The 13,823-nt window shown below is 38.2% G+C and overlaps 1 protein-coding gene across 1 annotated transcript in view; it reads left to right on the top strand.

The window, feature by feature from the left end:
* The window catches only part of CNTN4 (contactin 4), a 474,897-nt gene that overhangs the window by 160,849 nt on the left and 300,225 nt on the right, over positions 1–13,823 (top strand). The window lies entirely within an intron of this gene.

Below are 13,823 nucleotides of genomic sequence, written 5' to 3'. Positions count from 1 at the left end.
GTCTCTGTCTGTCTGTCTGTCTGTCTCTCTCTCTCTTCCTCTCTATCAAAATAAATAAATAACTATAAATAAATATTAAGACATTTGGGGCATTGTCTGGCTCAGTTGATATAGCATGCAACTCTTGATCTCAGGGTCATGAGTTCAAGTCCCACAATGGGGAGTAGAATTTACTTTTAAAAGATTAAGATGTTTAACACTTACAGATAACCCTATAACATAGGTGCTGTTCTAGGCTTCATTTCACAAATAAGGAAGGTGGGGCACAAAATCTAAGCAGTTTGTTCAGGGTCACCTAGAGGTAGAGAGATAACACAGGCACTATTGCCAAGAGTCTGTCCTTTTAATTCCTGTACTGCAAACAACTTCTGGATCTGGCATCTTCTGCAGAAAGAAGTTCTATAAGAAATCTGGTCAAGAATTATAGTTTCCTATTTCTACTTACATCATTTGAGAGAGGAAAAGGTAAAAACATCATAGTAGTGCCAAGGCATCCCAGGCCCCCTGAAGTAGATTTTTTCCTGCCTCACTTTGTCTGTGAAATAATGATACAGCTATAATACCTGCTTTTGCTTATACAGATGTGGGTTGAAGAACTTCACCATGAATGCAGCAGTGCTGATAAGCACTGATAAGTGGTATAGATGCTACCACTCCTATTTAACTTCTCTGAATGTTTCCCCTGCTCAGTAGGCTCCAGGCATCTTGGCTGCCATGGTGTATGTGAAGGGAGGGAGAGAGAATAGCTGGGGAGAAAGGGAAAGGATGAGGTAAGTCAGAAAATTGTTTCAAACAGGAAGAAGTAAATCAGAAAATTGTTTCTTTCAGATCAACTAAACATTTTCCCATTACTGGAGGGCTTTTGCAGTCATTGTTGCCTTTGGTTGCAATGTTAGTTTATTTTCCAGATATGTTTATAGTTTGTTACCTCTCCTCTTTCAAGTCTTTTTTTTTTTAATGTTTATTTTAAAGAGAGAGAGAGACAGAGACAGAGCATGAACAAGGGAGGGGCAGGGAGAGAGGAAGACACAGAATCCGAAGCAAGCTCCAGGCCCTGAGCTGTCAGCACAGAGCCCGATGTGGGGCTTGAACTCACAAACCATGAGATCGCGACCTGAGCTGAATCAGAAGCTTAACTAACTGAGCCACCCAGGTGCCCCTCCAGTCTTGGGTAAAATATCATCTTCTCATAAAGATGTCACTGGCAACTCTACTTAAAATTGCAGTATCTTCCATGGACTTCCTATGCCTTTTATTTTTACTTCACAGCATCAGTCATTTTCAAAACACTATATAAATTGCTTAGAGTCTGCCTCCCCCAACCTAAAATGTGATCTCTCTTAGGACATTGTGTTTACTTTTCTGCCTATACTCAATGTGTTGAATATGATCTTGCACATAGTAGGAACTCAGTAAATTCATATTGAATGAATGACAGATGTTAACTCAGTATCTCCTTTCAGTTACTTTCTGCTTAGTTGATGTTTTGCTCAGGCAAACAGGTATTTTTGTTATAAAGGTAGATACTTATGGTCATCCAATTCCTCTCTAGAAGTCTGTGGGAAAGAATTTGAGTTTCATTTGCTAGTGAAATGGGGAGGACAGGTGGATGACTTACTCAAAGGGCCCAACAACTTAATGGACATGCTTTTTACCTTGTCTTAGGAAAGCCAAGAAAACATTTTTCTCCTCTTTTGATAAACCTGTGAATTCAAGTCAATGGCATTTTCCACTGCCATTTATCCCTTCACAGAAAGAGTTTTTCCTTTGTGTTTGCCAAATCAGTGTGCATGCCACTTTACCTTATGACAGAATGACATAGAAAAGGCAAAATGCCCAATAATTAGATGCAAATTTTACGCTTGTCGTTTTGAAAGGTTATGAATCCCCCTTTTATAAAGTTTTCTATAGAGGATTACTTTAGGACAAAATATCCTTTCTGTACATCAATATGCTGGTAATTCTAAAAAAGAACTACTTTGTAATTTGAAAAAATTAGTAACAAGTACAGCATATAATGAATACATTTATCCCTTCTGCTCTCTATTGAAAGGAAATAAACTTTCATTTATTTTCTCCTAAACCAAAGTTTCAAGACATAAATATTGACAAAATAGATTTTCTCCCTTCCTAAGAGATGACCCTATTATTCTCCTCCAGTTTATTTCTAGGGACAAGTGGACCATTTCTACTGTTATCCAAAAAATAAACTAGAGGGAACTGATGGTACATGAAAAACATTCAATTCAATCAGAAAATTGGGATTCTGGTTAGAGCCCCATCATTGAGTTTCTCTGCGGCTTTTCATAAGCCATTTAATCCCTGAAAAACTTTGGCTCCTCATGTCAAAAATCCAAAATCCAAAAATGGGATGCTTAGGAATCTGAAGTTAATATTTGGTGATGCCATTCTTATTCCACATATCAGAATCTCATTTGTTTCTTGGTGGTGGTAATGCGTAGGCAATAGTTGCCACTGTAAACCATGGTGTCCCGGTGCCATTAAGCACTTAGCACTGATTTTACAATACACCAGGTTCAGATGCCTGACTCGCAACCTATTATAAGTGAGTTGTCTGTAATCTGCTCTTTCTCCATCATCAAGGAGGAATAGACAGTCAGTGAGTAGGTTGTTGGTGGGGTCAGAAGGGCCTAGCAAGTGTTTTTATTTTACATACAGGCTGGCCTTACTATGCTCAACCATAGGTAGTTATTATTGCCATTATTCTGCATGTCTCTGTATAGCAGACATGGGGAGGGGGTAGGTATCTTTAGAAAAAGAGAAAGTAGAAGTTAATTTGTAGTCTCCTAAGCATCTTTTTCCCAAAGCTGAGAACATCTCTGCCTATGTTGAGCGATTGTGGTGGTTTGTCCATCTCTAGCAGGACTTCTGGATTTGGTCAGAGAATGATGTAGGACATAGTCTGGTTCGGAGTTTTGTTTCAATTAACATGACAGTGGGCCACCAGAGACACTCCTACCCTGGAGCCCAATGCCTGCCATGAACTGCAGCTCAATTTTGTCTCCCCCTGGCTTCCTCAGCAGCATCATGACAACCCTGTATCCTAAGCAACAATATGCAAAATAATGAAAAGTACTTATACATCAGAAAGAGAAACGTACTAAATTCAAATTTAGTGGATTTTTCCTGTTAGAAATGCATTGTCAGAGTTTTGCTTGAACAGCTCCCAGAAAACTCCTTTTCATGCTTCCTAGTGTATATATGTTAACGTATTCACTATGTGCCAAGTTGAAAACCTGAAACATTTTGGGAAAGACAAACATGGGGTATTTCAGCTGCTAAAGAGATGGGTGCACAGAATCAAGAATATTATTTGAGGAGACACAGTGCATGTAACATGAAAGTTCCACCTGCAGGTGTTCTGTGTTCAGGATCCTCAATATCAGGGAAGGCAGTGGGACCATTGCAGAGATAATAAAACCAGCACATCACCCCAGAAGGCCTTAAAACAGAGGATCTCCATGAAAGTGCAAAATTATGACTGAGTGCAGAAAAAGGCAACCTTGGCTGTACTTTCGTTTAATTGAGAATGAAGATACGTTGGTCCTGGGAGGCTTGGTGACATAGCCAGGGAAAGAGTTAATTGTTTCCCCCAATCACAGAGAAGCTTTGACAAATCTGGATTTTCTTAATACCTAATAAACAAAACAGCAGAAGCTAGAGCAGGTTTGTTGCAATAATTTACATGCCCTGTTGCAAAGAAGAATTTATCCCCATGCACAGACATGATGGGAAATACTGCTCACCCAAACCATAAAAGAGAGGCATTTCCAGCATTTGATTTAAGAGCCAAACAAATGCTCTGTTTTGTTGGTTAAAAGTTCTAGTAGCCACCAGGTGTTTGAAACATCCTACTGTGGCTCCTGCCAGTCTCTCAATTTTCTTTCTTAAACGGTAGCTCAGTGGATTACCTGCATCTAATAAGCTGGGATGCATAATTCAAATGTTTGTGCCCTACTTCCAAATCTGTCTAATCAGAATTTTGGGGGGGAGGGACATGTAGCTCTGCATTCATTTTAACTGCCTCCCTAAGAGAGTCTTTTTGCACATGAAGAATACATGAAAGCACATTATAAACATTACTGTTGTAGGTTAATTATCCCTTCAAAAGGTAACCATTAAATTGTATGAATTTCAGCTAGATTAACACAAATTTATATTTAATTTATATTATATATTTATATTAATTATATAACATATTATATGTATTTATGTGTGTATATATATATAATTTTTTTCCAACAGGATATAGTGTCCTGTAATGGAGAAGGGCCTGGGGAAGACATGGACATGTTTTCGGGGCTTGTCATAAGTACCCAGAAATTAGACAAAGTGGCACAGATCAAAGAAGGAGACTTTTAGGGAGCATTTGAATATAGACGTGACCAGGCTGAGGTAGAAGCATGAAAATGAACAGTAGTAGCTCCAAAGGGAAGATCTTTGCCTTTTGTGTGCATTTACACACATACATGTGGAGAGTTGTTGAAAGGAAATTGAAAGAAGAGAAGACCAAAGGACATGAATTAACTTATGAATTAAATGATGTGTACTTTCTATGAATATAGATTCAATTAGGAGTCACTTAGCTGCAGCTGATAAAAAGTCAACTCAAATTTACTTAAATAAAAGCAATCACGAGTTCACATATCTGGGAATCTTAGGAATAAAGATTGCTTGGAACAGAACTGGTTCCACAGCTTAAATGACATCATCAAAATTCAGCCTCCATTCTTTGGTTTCCTATTAGCTTCCTTCTTGTGTGTTAGTTCATTCTCTCTCTCTTTTTTTTTTAATTCTCTATGAGGAAGCCTTTGGAAGCTCCTGGCTTTCTTCATCCAAGCAATCCCAGACTATAAAAGGCTTTTCCCCCCTACTAGTTTTATGAAAAGACTTGGAATAGAATAAGTTTTCTAAGAAAATGCAATATTAATTGGCCAGGCCTGTGTTATCTGCTGCTCCTGACTTGGATAGAGATTTTAGTCTACCCAAACCACTTAGGCTAAGAAACTAGGGCACGTGACTTATGAAAGAAAATGTGGAATGCTCTTACCTTGAAGAGGAGTGATGAATTCTGAGTAAGCAAAAACCACAGATATCTACTGTATACTTATGTCAAAAGGGAAATAACATTTAGCGAGTTAGTGTTCTAGATATCTTACTCCAGCTTCTTTAGCCAAAACCGATCTGTTACATACACATGTTTTTCTATATTCTTATTTGCTGTCATGAGTAAATAATAATAAATTGACTATTAATTGAAGAGTTAGCTATAGTGGAGCTATATATATATCTGTGATATTGTAATAGTGAATACATAGTGTAAAGCATTTTCAAAGACACATAGAATTATACAACACAAAGAGTGAGCCGTAAAGTAAATTATGGACTTTAGTAAAAATGCATCAGCTGGCTCATCAGCTATAATAGATGTTTCTCACTGATGCAAGATGTTAACCTAAGAGAAATTGTTGTCAAAAGCAGGTCCCTTCCTTCCCTCCATGCCAACCTCAGGTCTTGAGTTTGTCAAAGAAAGGATTCAGAGCCAAACTCTCAACTAAGAAAGAATTTAATAGCACTTAAAGAGAAAGTGCATGCTCAAGATGGAAGAGTGAGCAGGCCCACAGGTAGCAAATGCCCCTGGGTTAGGGCGTCTTTTCTTTTTATGATTGCATAGTTTAGGGGTCATAGCTAGGGTGGTCCGACTGAAGCTCCCTCCGATCACCTAAGGAACTCCTCCTACTGGTCAGGAGGGGTCATTTTTGGCCTTTGACATCTTGTTGGAACTATCATGGCAGCCTTTCCCCATGGTGGGAGATGGGTGGTTATCAGAACTGCAACGTAAATGTATTATAATGAAACTATAGATTACTTTAGGGCAGTAGCTATAGGGGAGGGTGCATGCATGCTCCCCAGGGATGTTTCTAGCTGTTTGTGCTCGGAGAGTGGCTGGCAGTTTCTTGATTTTTATTTTATTATTATTATTTTTTTATGTATTTACTGTCAAGTTAACCAACATATAGTGATTGTATACAGTCTGCTCTTGGCTTCCAGAGTAGATTCCCATGATTCATCACTTACATTCAACACCCAGTGCTCATCCCAACAAGGGCCCATCACCCATTTTCCCCTCTCACCTGCCCCCGCCCCAACTCTCAGTTTGTTCTCTGTATTTAAAAGTCTCTTAAGGTTTGCCTCCCTCTCTGTTTGTACCTATTTTCTCTCTTTCCTTTCTCCCACGGTCTTCTGTTAAGTTTCTGAAGTTCCTTAGATGAGTAAAAACATGATATCTTTCTCTGACTGACTGACTTCATTTAGCGTAATATCCTCCAGTTCCATCCACATTGCTACAAATAGCAAAATTTCATTCTTTTTCATTGCTGAGTAGTATTCCATTGTATTTATAAACCACATTTTTTTGATCCATTTATCAGTTGATGGACATTTGGGCTCTTTCCATAATTTGGCTCTTGTTATCTTTTTAACAGTCAGAACATCCTGTTTATATTTCACTACCAGCATACTCTATTATTGTGAGTAAGGGACAAGGGATATATGCAATCTTTATGTACTTTCTTTCAATTTTTCTGTAAACCTAAAGTTGCTCTAAAAAATAAAGTTTATTAGGTAAAAAGATTAAGTTAGCTATTCTTATTTATTATCTGTCAGTCCCTGGGGAAAAAACATCCCATGAGGGCAGGATGATTCCGATGAGGCAGGATTGTCTTCGTGAGGGCAGGGTGGTGTCTCCTTTTGCAGGCTATGGGTGCTCTCTGTGCAACGTGGAAGTTGGCATATAGTATACGACTTCACACTCTGAACAGAAACTGTATGGCTCAGAAATGTTTGAGAATTGAGAGGTTTTCTGATTTTAAAAATGAAATGTGGTCCACAAAACATGCCCAGTGTTAAATAACATCCCCAGCTGAGTCTGGGTCAGCACTCCATAACAAACACATTTATAATTCTGTAGTGATATTCACACTAAGGCTATATATATCCTCACATCCCTTAAGTTCAGTTTTTGCCCCCGACTGAGTTCCAGACTACTTGCATTTGTTGAAAATTTATCTTTATTTTTATAGCTGGAACTTGATGTCAGAAACACCCATTTACTTAAATTTAAAGGAATAATGAAACTATTGTTTCTGAAATGCATCAGGATTTGGGTCAGGGTTAGGAGCAGATTGGAGTCAGCTGTGCTCACCCATTTCCCCCTTGTTGATCTTTGCCACTCCTACAAGTGCTTCCTTCAGCAATGCAGATTTTTTTTTTTCTCCTGAAAGAGACCACTTTTATCTCCTAACACTTCCCCAGCTCACCACCATTTCTAAGATCTGGCATTAAATACAATTAGGTCCTCATTATGTCTAACACAATGTATAATGGCAGCAACACTATTCTGTTAAGCAGGAAACAAAGAAAGAATAGGAGCAGAGTTCACTTCTCATTTGGATTTTCTTTCACTTTCTGCCTTCAAACATGTACCAGCTGTCTGCAGACTTCTCTTTTCCTTCCTGTTTAAAATGCTCCTGTAAGGGGGTTAAAAGAAGAAAGGTGGAAGCAAGGACAGATGAAAGAAACATCTTATCCTTTAAGCAGGCATGGCTGTCTCCTCCCGTATTTGTTTTGCCTCTGCTTTAGTCAACTGAACAAGCAAATGGAACCAAGCAGAGTACTTATTCTATAAAAATACTGTGTGTTGGCTAGTTTCGCACATAGACACTTGTGTGGAGCCTTTGAACATCCCTTGCTATTTATGACATAACGACTAACAACACTAAATTGTATTTGTAATGATAGTTTGACAGCTGTCCAGTCATCATTTCTACAATCAGTAATTCAATTTTAAAGGAATTTTCACATTCAAGAAAATCGGTTAGAGTATTTCATTTGTTTCTGGTTTTCCTTAGGTTATTGCCCATACATTTTGTGAGTAATTTACATCCACAGAGATGCTGCTGACCTTACAGTTTATTGGCCAAAACGAATTTCCACGATCGTTAGAAAGGTTAGAGGAGAAGGCTCCCAGGGAGCAGGATACAGTGGACCCTGTGTGTGCTCTTCCTGGACCATTCTAGTGGCAGAATGAATAATGTTTCTCTCCATTCATGCAGCTGGTGAGAGGGAGAGTGAAACACCAACAGGACTCTGGGAGCGCACCCAACAAACAGCTTAGTAGAAGAACTACCTCTTCCTTATTATCCCTGGTGAGGTAGCTTTGGTCTGCAATCCAATAAGGCAACATTTTCCCACTGATTACACACATAGAGAGCATTTATGCTCTTGATTGGTCAAGGGCTCTACAGGATCCAGAGTAAAAGGTACAACATGGCAAAGCCACTTTGGGTTCATCAGGATGCTTCTGTGCATGTATAATGTAATAAACTGTCTATCCTCCAGATGTGATCTAGATGTAGCTCCCATCTAAGCCCACAAGCTCACGTTCTGACCTTATACTCAAACCCTTGTGTTCCCTACTAGGTGGCCTCGAGTTTACTTCCAGAATTTCAATTATTGCCATTTAAATGTTTCTGCCCAAGACCAGGTGTTTAATCAAAAGCCTCTTTTGATATCGTAGGAAGATGGACTCTATGTCACAGTCCTAGATTCTTGACAGTCATGGCAACACTTCATACCTGCCATTAGGATTAAGGGCCAAACAGCCCTCAGGGGCAGCACCCGGGAGCTCCACAGCAATTACAAGTAGAATTGAATCTGGTATTTTTAGTTTTCTAGGATGAAATCATAGTATTGCAGTTTTGTTCTTTCCCAGCAGAGTTGAGTCAGAGTTTGCAAGCGATGAAAAATATTTCCAGCAGAAGAAAAGTGCATTGACCTAAAGTCTTTGCTGGAGAAATGTGCCCTTTTACCCCGTCCCACATGGTAGCTACAGAGTGATCTAGCACATAGAACAAAACTCTGCAGGGTTGTTTTTCTTCATTGGTATCCTTAATTGGTTTAGGGCTGAAAGTCATCTGTGCTCAATTCATAATATATGGTACTAGTTTTCAAGCTGTAGAGTGCACAATAATGAACAGTGGTGCTGGGCTCTGTTAATAAACATCCAGGAAGTCCGGCAGGGGCTCAAAAATCTGCCTTTCATCAACACCACCAGGTAAGGTGATATTGAGGCAGGAAGTTTCTAGACCAGACTTTGAGGAATAAATTTACGAATAGTTTGATTTTTTTTTCCCCTAACTTACCTTCTGTGAAATATTTATCTGAAGATCACACCTGCTGTCTGATATGACTCAGCCCTTTAATGCCTTTCCTACCTATATTAGCTACCTTTTAGGATTGTTTACAGATGCCCTATTTTTAAAAAATCTACATTTAACATTAGTGGATTTTTCTAATCCATACCTACCCACTGGCTTGCTTCTTTATGTATGGTATCTTTTGCGGACCTTTCACTTGGAATGGAGATTGTCCTCTACCCTTGCTCCATGGGCCTCTTGAACCATGGGCCTCTGCTTTGCTTCCTGAAGTATACCATCACCTGGGAGTCAGTCTTATTTTTTTTCTTCTCAGTCTCAGAAAGCCTAGGCCACCTCCATCCATTCCAGTTTCTTTCCCCTGTCTGGCTCCTGGTAGCCTAACTGAGAAGCATTCTGCTTGCTTGCCTGGGAGAGAAGTTTGGGGACATGTCAAAATAGACCAAGTTAATTAAAAAAAAAAAAGAGTAAGATCATTGGTATCTCAATGCTGCAGATAAAATGAGTGGTACCTAATGTGGAAATATGTCTTATTACTGTATTTATTAGAGGAGTATTTTATTTTTAGGTAAAAATCATTTTTGTTCCCATTACAGATGTAGTACCTTTTTAGTCCGTGACCTGGGAAATTACATTCAGGATTAAATAATCTCTTTAACTCTAAAGTACTATGATTCTCTGCATCTCTTTCAGTACTCCAAACATTTTGAGAATAGCCCTGACACTACAATTTGTTTCTGGAACACTTACAAGAGAAAGCAAGAAGAAATTGACTGACAAACATTGATTCTGTCTCCCCCAAAATAATAGATTTTAAAAAGAAAATCAAATGAGGAAAGGAGGTAGAGACTCACTAGTTGAGAACAGTGTTTTCCAATAACTTTCAGTATTTGGTGAACAAAGAGAGAAAAGGGTTAAGGGCAGTCTGACCTATAACTTAAATAAGTTTCTGGTCATGAAATTTTCTACTATTTTCTGAAAAACCAAAGGTTTCCCAGTCTTTATTGAAACATTTGTTCTCTTTACAAATCCACGGTTTACTCAGAAACTGGTGCATGAGAATTTCTGTGTTAAACTTTAGGGAATGTAGACAGTGTTATGGAAGTATCCAATTGACCAATTGGCAGATAGTCTTCAAAGAGGGGAGAACCCAGGATATCATGAAGTACCAGTATTGGCATCTGCACTAACTCCCCCAGGCTGGGACTGAGAACAATGATCTGAAATCTGAAAGTCTGTATCTGGGCTATTGGCAACCTGGCTGCCCTCTCTTTCTCTTCACCATGATTTTCAAAAATTTCCAGGAGAATGAGAAATAATTGCCTACTTCTCCTCTGAGAGATCCCTGATAATAATGTGAGTCCATTCCTCTAACTTCTTCAAGCTGGGTGAGTCACTGGGGTGATTTTTCATCCTTTGGGTTACCTGCAAGTAAAGACATAAATCCTGTCTTATAAATAAGATGAAATTCATTTCTTCTAAACAAAAGGTAGTGGTTACAGCAGGAATATAATGTGTTTTAAGTAAGGTAAGTTATCACTATAGGTTAGTGGATGGTTGCGTCACCCTGAGCATGCCTTTTCTTTGTCACATCAGTGTTTCTTCTTTGTCACATAGGACCACCGTTGGAAGGGTTCTCACAATTAGCTGTTGGCATTCAAGTATACAAGTATTCTGAGGAAGTGTTGGTTTAGTTTCAACTTGCGTCCCGTACCTTGACAAATTTATATATTTCCTTATGTGAGTCAGTTTTATCGTTTTTCTGTTCCTGTGTGCTTGCTTCTGCTAGTTCAAACATGTACTAAATGTCCTTCTCTATATACTCCAAGCACAGGTTTGTTGGTTTAACTTTGCCCGACAGAGAAAGTTTAGGAGTGTGTCTAAAGAAGTCAGTGTTGACCGATTTCTGCTCTTTGGAAATGGAGAGCTAAAAACAAAAGGATCTGTGATAATAGTGTTAAATTTTTAGTGTGCAGAGGAATCACCCAGATTGAATTAGGTTAAATGCAAATTCTTGGAGCCTGGATTTTTCTGAAGTCAGTTTGAACTGGGGTCTAAACAAACAAGCCCTGCACTTGCTCTGTACTTACACACACACACACACTTAGAATGCAGGCCGTCCACAGTCTAACTTAAAGACATCTTGGCTTATTAAAACCTTGTCCTCTGTCATTTTCTGAGATGCTCCTTTATGCTGAAAATAATGGCTACCCCTCTGATTACATAGAAAAACTGAATGTGAGAAAAGAAAGGGGAAGCTTTCTTTATCTTACAGGCTTTACAAATGGCAAATGCAAAGTGTTGAGTGTGTACCTTCAAATCTTTAGAAAGCCACTTTGTTGCTACTACACGAAGAACACACTTAATGATGTCCTGTCTATGTTTCATCTAAGATTGTCATTCTGAGGACTCTATCACCCTGGTACCTCAAGGTTTGAGAGAAATAAAACAACCCTTTAACTCTTTTTTTTTTTTAAGTGAGACAGAGAGAAACAGAGCATGAGTCGGGGAGGGGCAGAGAGAGAGGGAGACACAGAATCTGAAGCAGGCTCCAGGCTCTGAGCTGTCAGCACAGCTTAGCCAACTGAGCCACCCAGGCGCGCCCCCCGCTTAACTCTTTTTTGTCAAAAATGTTGATAAGTCTAGGCTAAAGGTTTTTAAGTCAGGATATCTGTCTTCCACATCTGCGTTGCTTAACTTTCTAAAATCTCTCCCTCCATCTTTTTGAACCAAATAGCTTCTGCTTGAAAAGCTATAGATTTCCTTAGATGACAATTGAAATACCATTCCCTTTATGCTAATGTTAATTTACAGGCAGCAAGCTTGGTTAACCAAGAGAAAATAAAAACTTTGGATGAAGTGTGTTATTTATAGCGAATGCAAAAGCATCATTATTATCAATTCTTGTTACAAAATACACAGAAAAATAATCATTTTTGTTATTTAAATATGGCATGGGTACATTGAGAAATAGTACAGATGTTAATCCACAGCCTCTCAGCTGCATCCTGGATAATCATTATTATGTTTTATTCTTACTTAGAATTACTAGTAATAGACTGTGTATTTCTGTATGAAATTCAAATCAGAGAGCACCAATGAATTGAGATGATTGATATTATATATATATATACACACACACATAATTTTGGAATTGGAACAACAATAGAAATATTTCTCTTTTTAGAGAAAAATCCACTAAGCATGCTGCTATGTTAGTGATCTTGATGAGTAACATTTCTTTCTTAAACAGACATCCCAAAAATTCACATAATTCTTCATATCTGAATTGAGCTAATCCTTGACCACTGTTTAAATTTGTTTTGAAACTATCTATGTAATTATTGAAAATCTGAAATGTAAATATCTGTATTTTGAAGTTTCTGGCTTCAAACCATGAGTGCTAAAAAAAAAAAAAGTCCATTTGTATACTTTCATTCTATGCTTTTGAGTTCTTTGGCAGATCCTGTTTTCTTTGTTTAAGTCTCGTTAATATGAGATTTTATACATGGAGTAAGGGGAGAGGATGGCGGAAGTAATATAATTCATGTCATCTTTGAATGCACACTTCACATGTGTGTATCTATACGTTTATGGCACAATATTCAGGGATGCTTTCCCATTCTTGTGTGTGGAAGCACTGACCTAGTCCAGTCCTATTATTTTAGAGATGAGAACATTGAAGGCTAGAGAGACTAGGTGATAGAGAAATAAGTTATGGATTTAGTAGTTAGTTGACCCAAGGCATTGAATCTTATCAGTTTATCATTTTTCTGAATTCACATCCTGCTTCTTTTCACCACAAGGTCATTGGCTGTCCCCACTTCTCTATAATAAAATAGAATTCTGTTTTGTCATCTTTTCTTCTTAAGTTTTCTTCTATCACAACCTAAACATATGGATTATTTTAAGCTTGGGTTATAAGCCATATAAAAAATTGCCTTCTTTCTTGTCCTTCACCAAGATTCCCATATCAGCTTTATTCTTTTTCCTCAGTCCTGATTACCTACATGAATTTAATTTCATCCTATCACCTATCAACAAAGGCTGGTTGTAAAGTTTTTTTTTTTAGAATAACAGTTGCAATTCGCACTCTTCAAAATAATCACACCTTGTGGGGAGTGGATTCTCAGCTACAGGGTGATATTCAGTATTACTCTATATCATAGCCACTGGCCCTTCTATCTGGAAACTCATCAGGCAGTGCCTAAGTCAGCTGATTGAATAGATTAAAAAGTGAAACGAAATTATACTCAAATAGAACAAGTCCTTATTGATGATCTGTGTACAAACTGTGGTACCTGGTACATCAGAGCATACAAAAATGTCTAATATATGGTTACGCTCTCAAGTAGCTTACAGTCCAAAACAAGAAAAAGAAAGCTGCAAATACATTTGATAGAAAAAGAGAAATGTCCACAGGGAAATATGACTGAAGAATCATGTGGTTAAAGGAAGAAGGTTAGGGGCTAGAAAAGCTTTGTAGGTTAAATAAAGGAAAAGCAAACAAACAAACTTGAACTAGACTTTGAAGAATGAAAACCACTTCCATGGATGTAGGTGGTGAAATGCATTTTGACTAACATT

This window comes from Suricata suricatta, chromosome 12 (genome assembly GCF_006229205.1).
Source record: "Suricata suricatta isolate VVHF042 chromosome 12, meerkat_22Aug2017_6uvM2_HiC, whole genome shotgun sequence".
Lineage (NCBI taxonomy): Eukaryota > Metazoa > Chordata > Mammalia > Carnivora > Herpestidae > Suricata > Suricata suricatta.
Note: the sequence above shows the minus strand (reverse complement) of the source record. Positions and strands in the feature narration are given on the sequence as shown.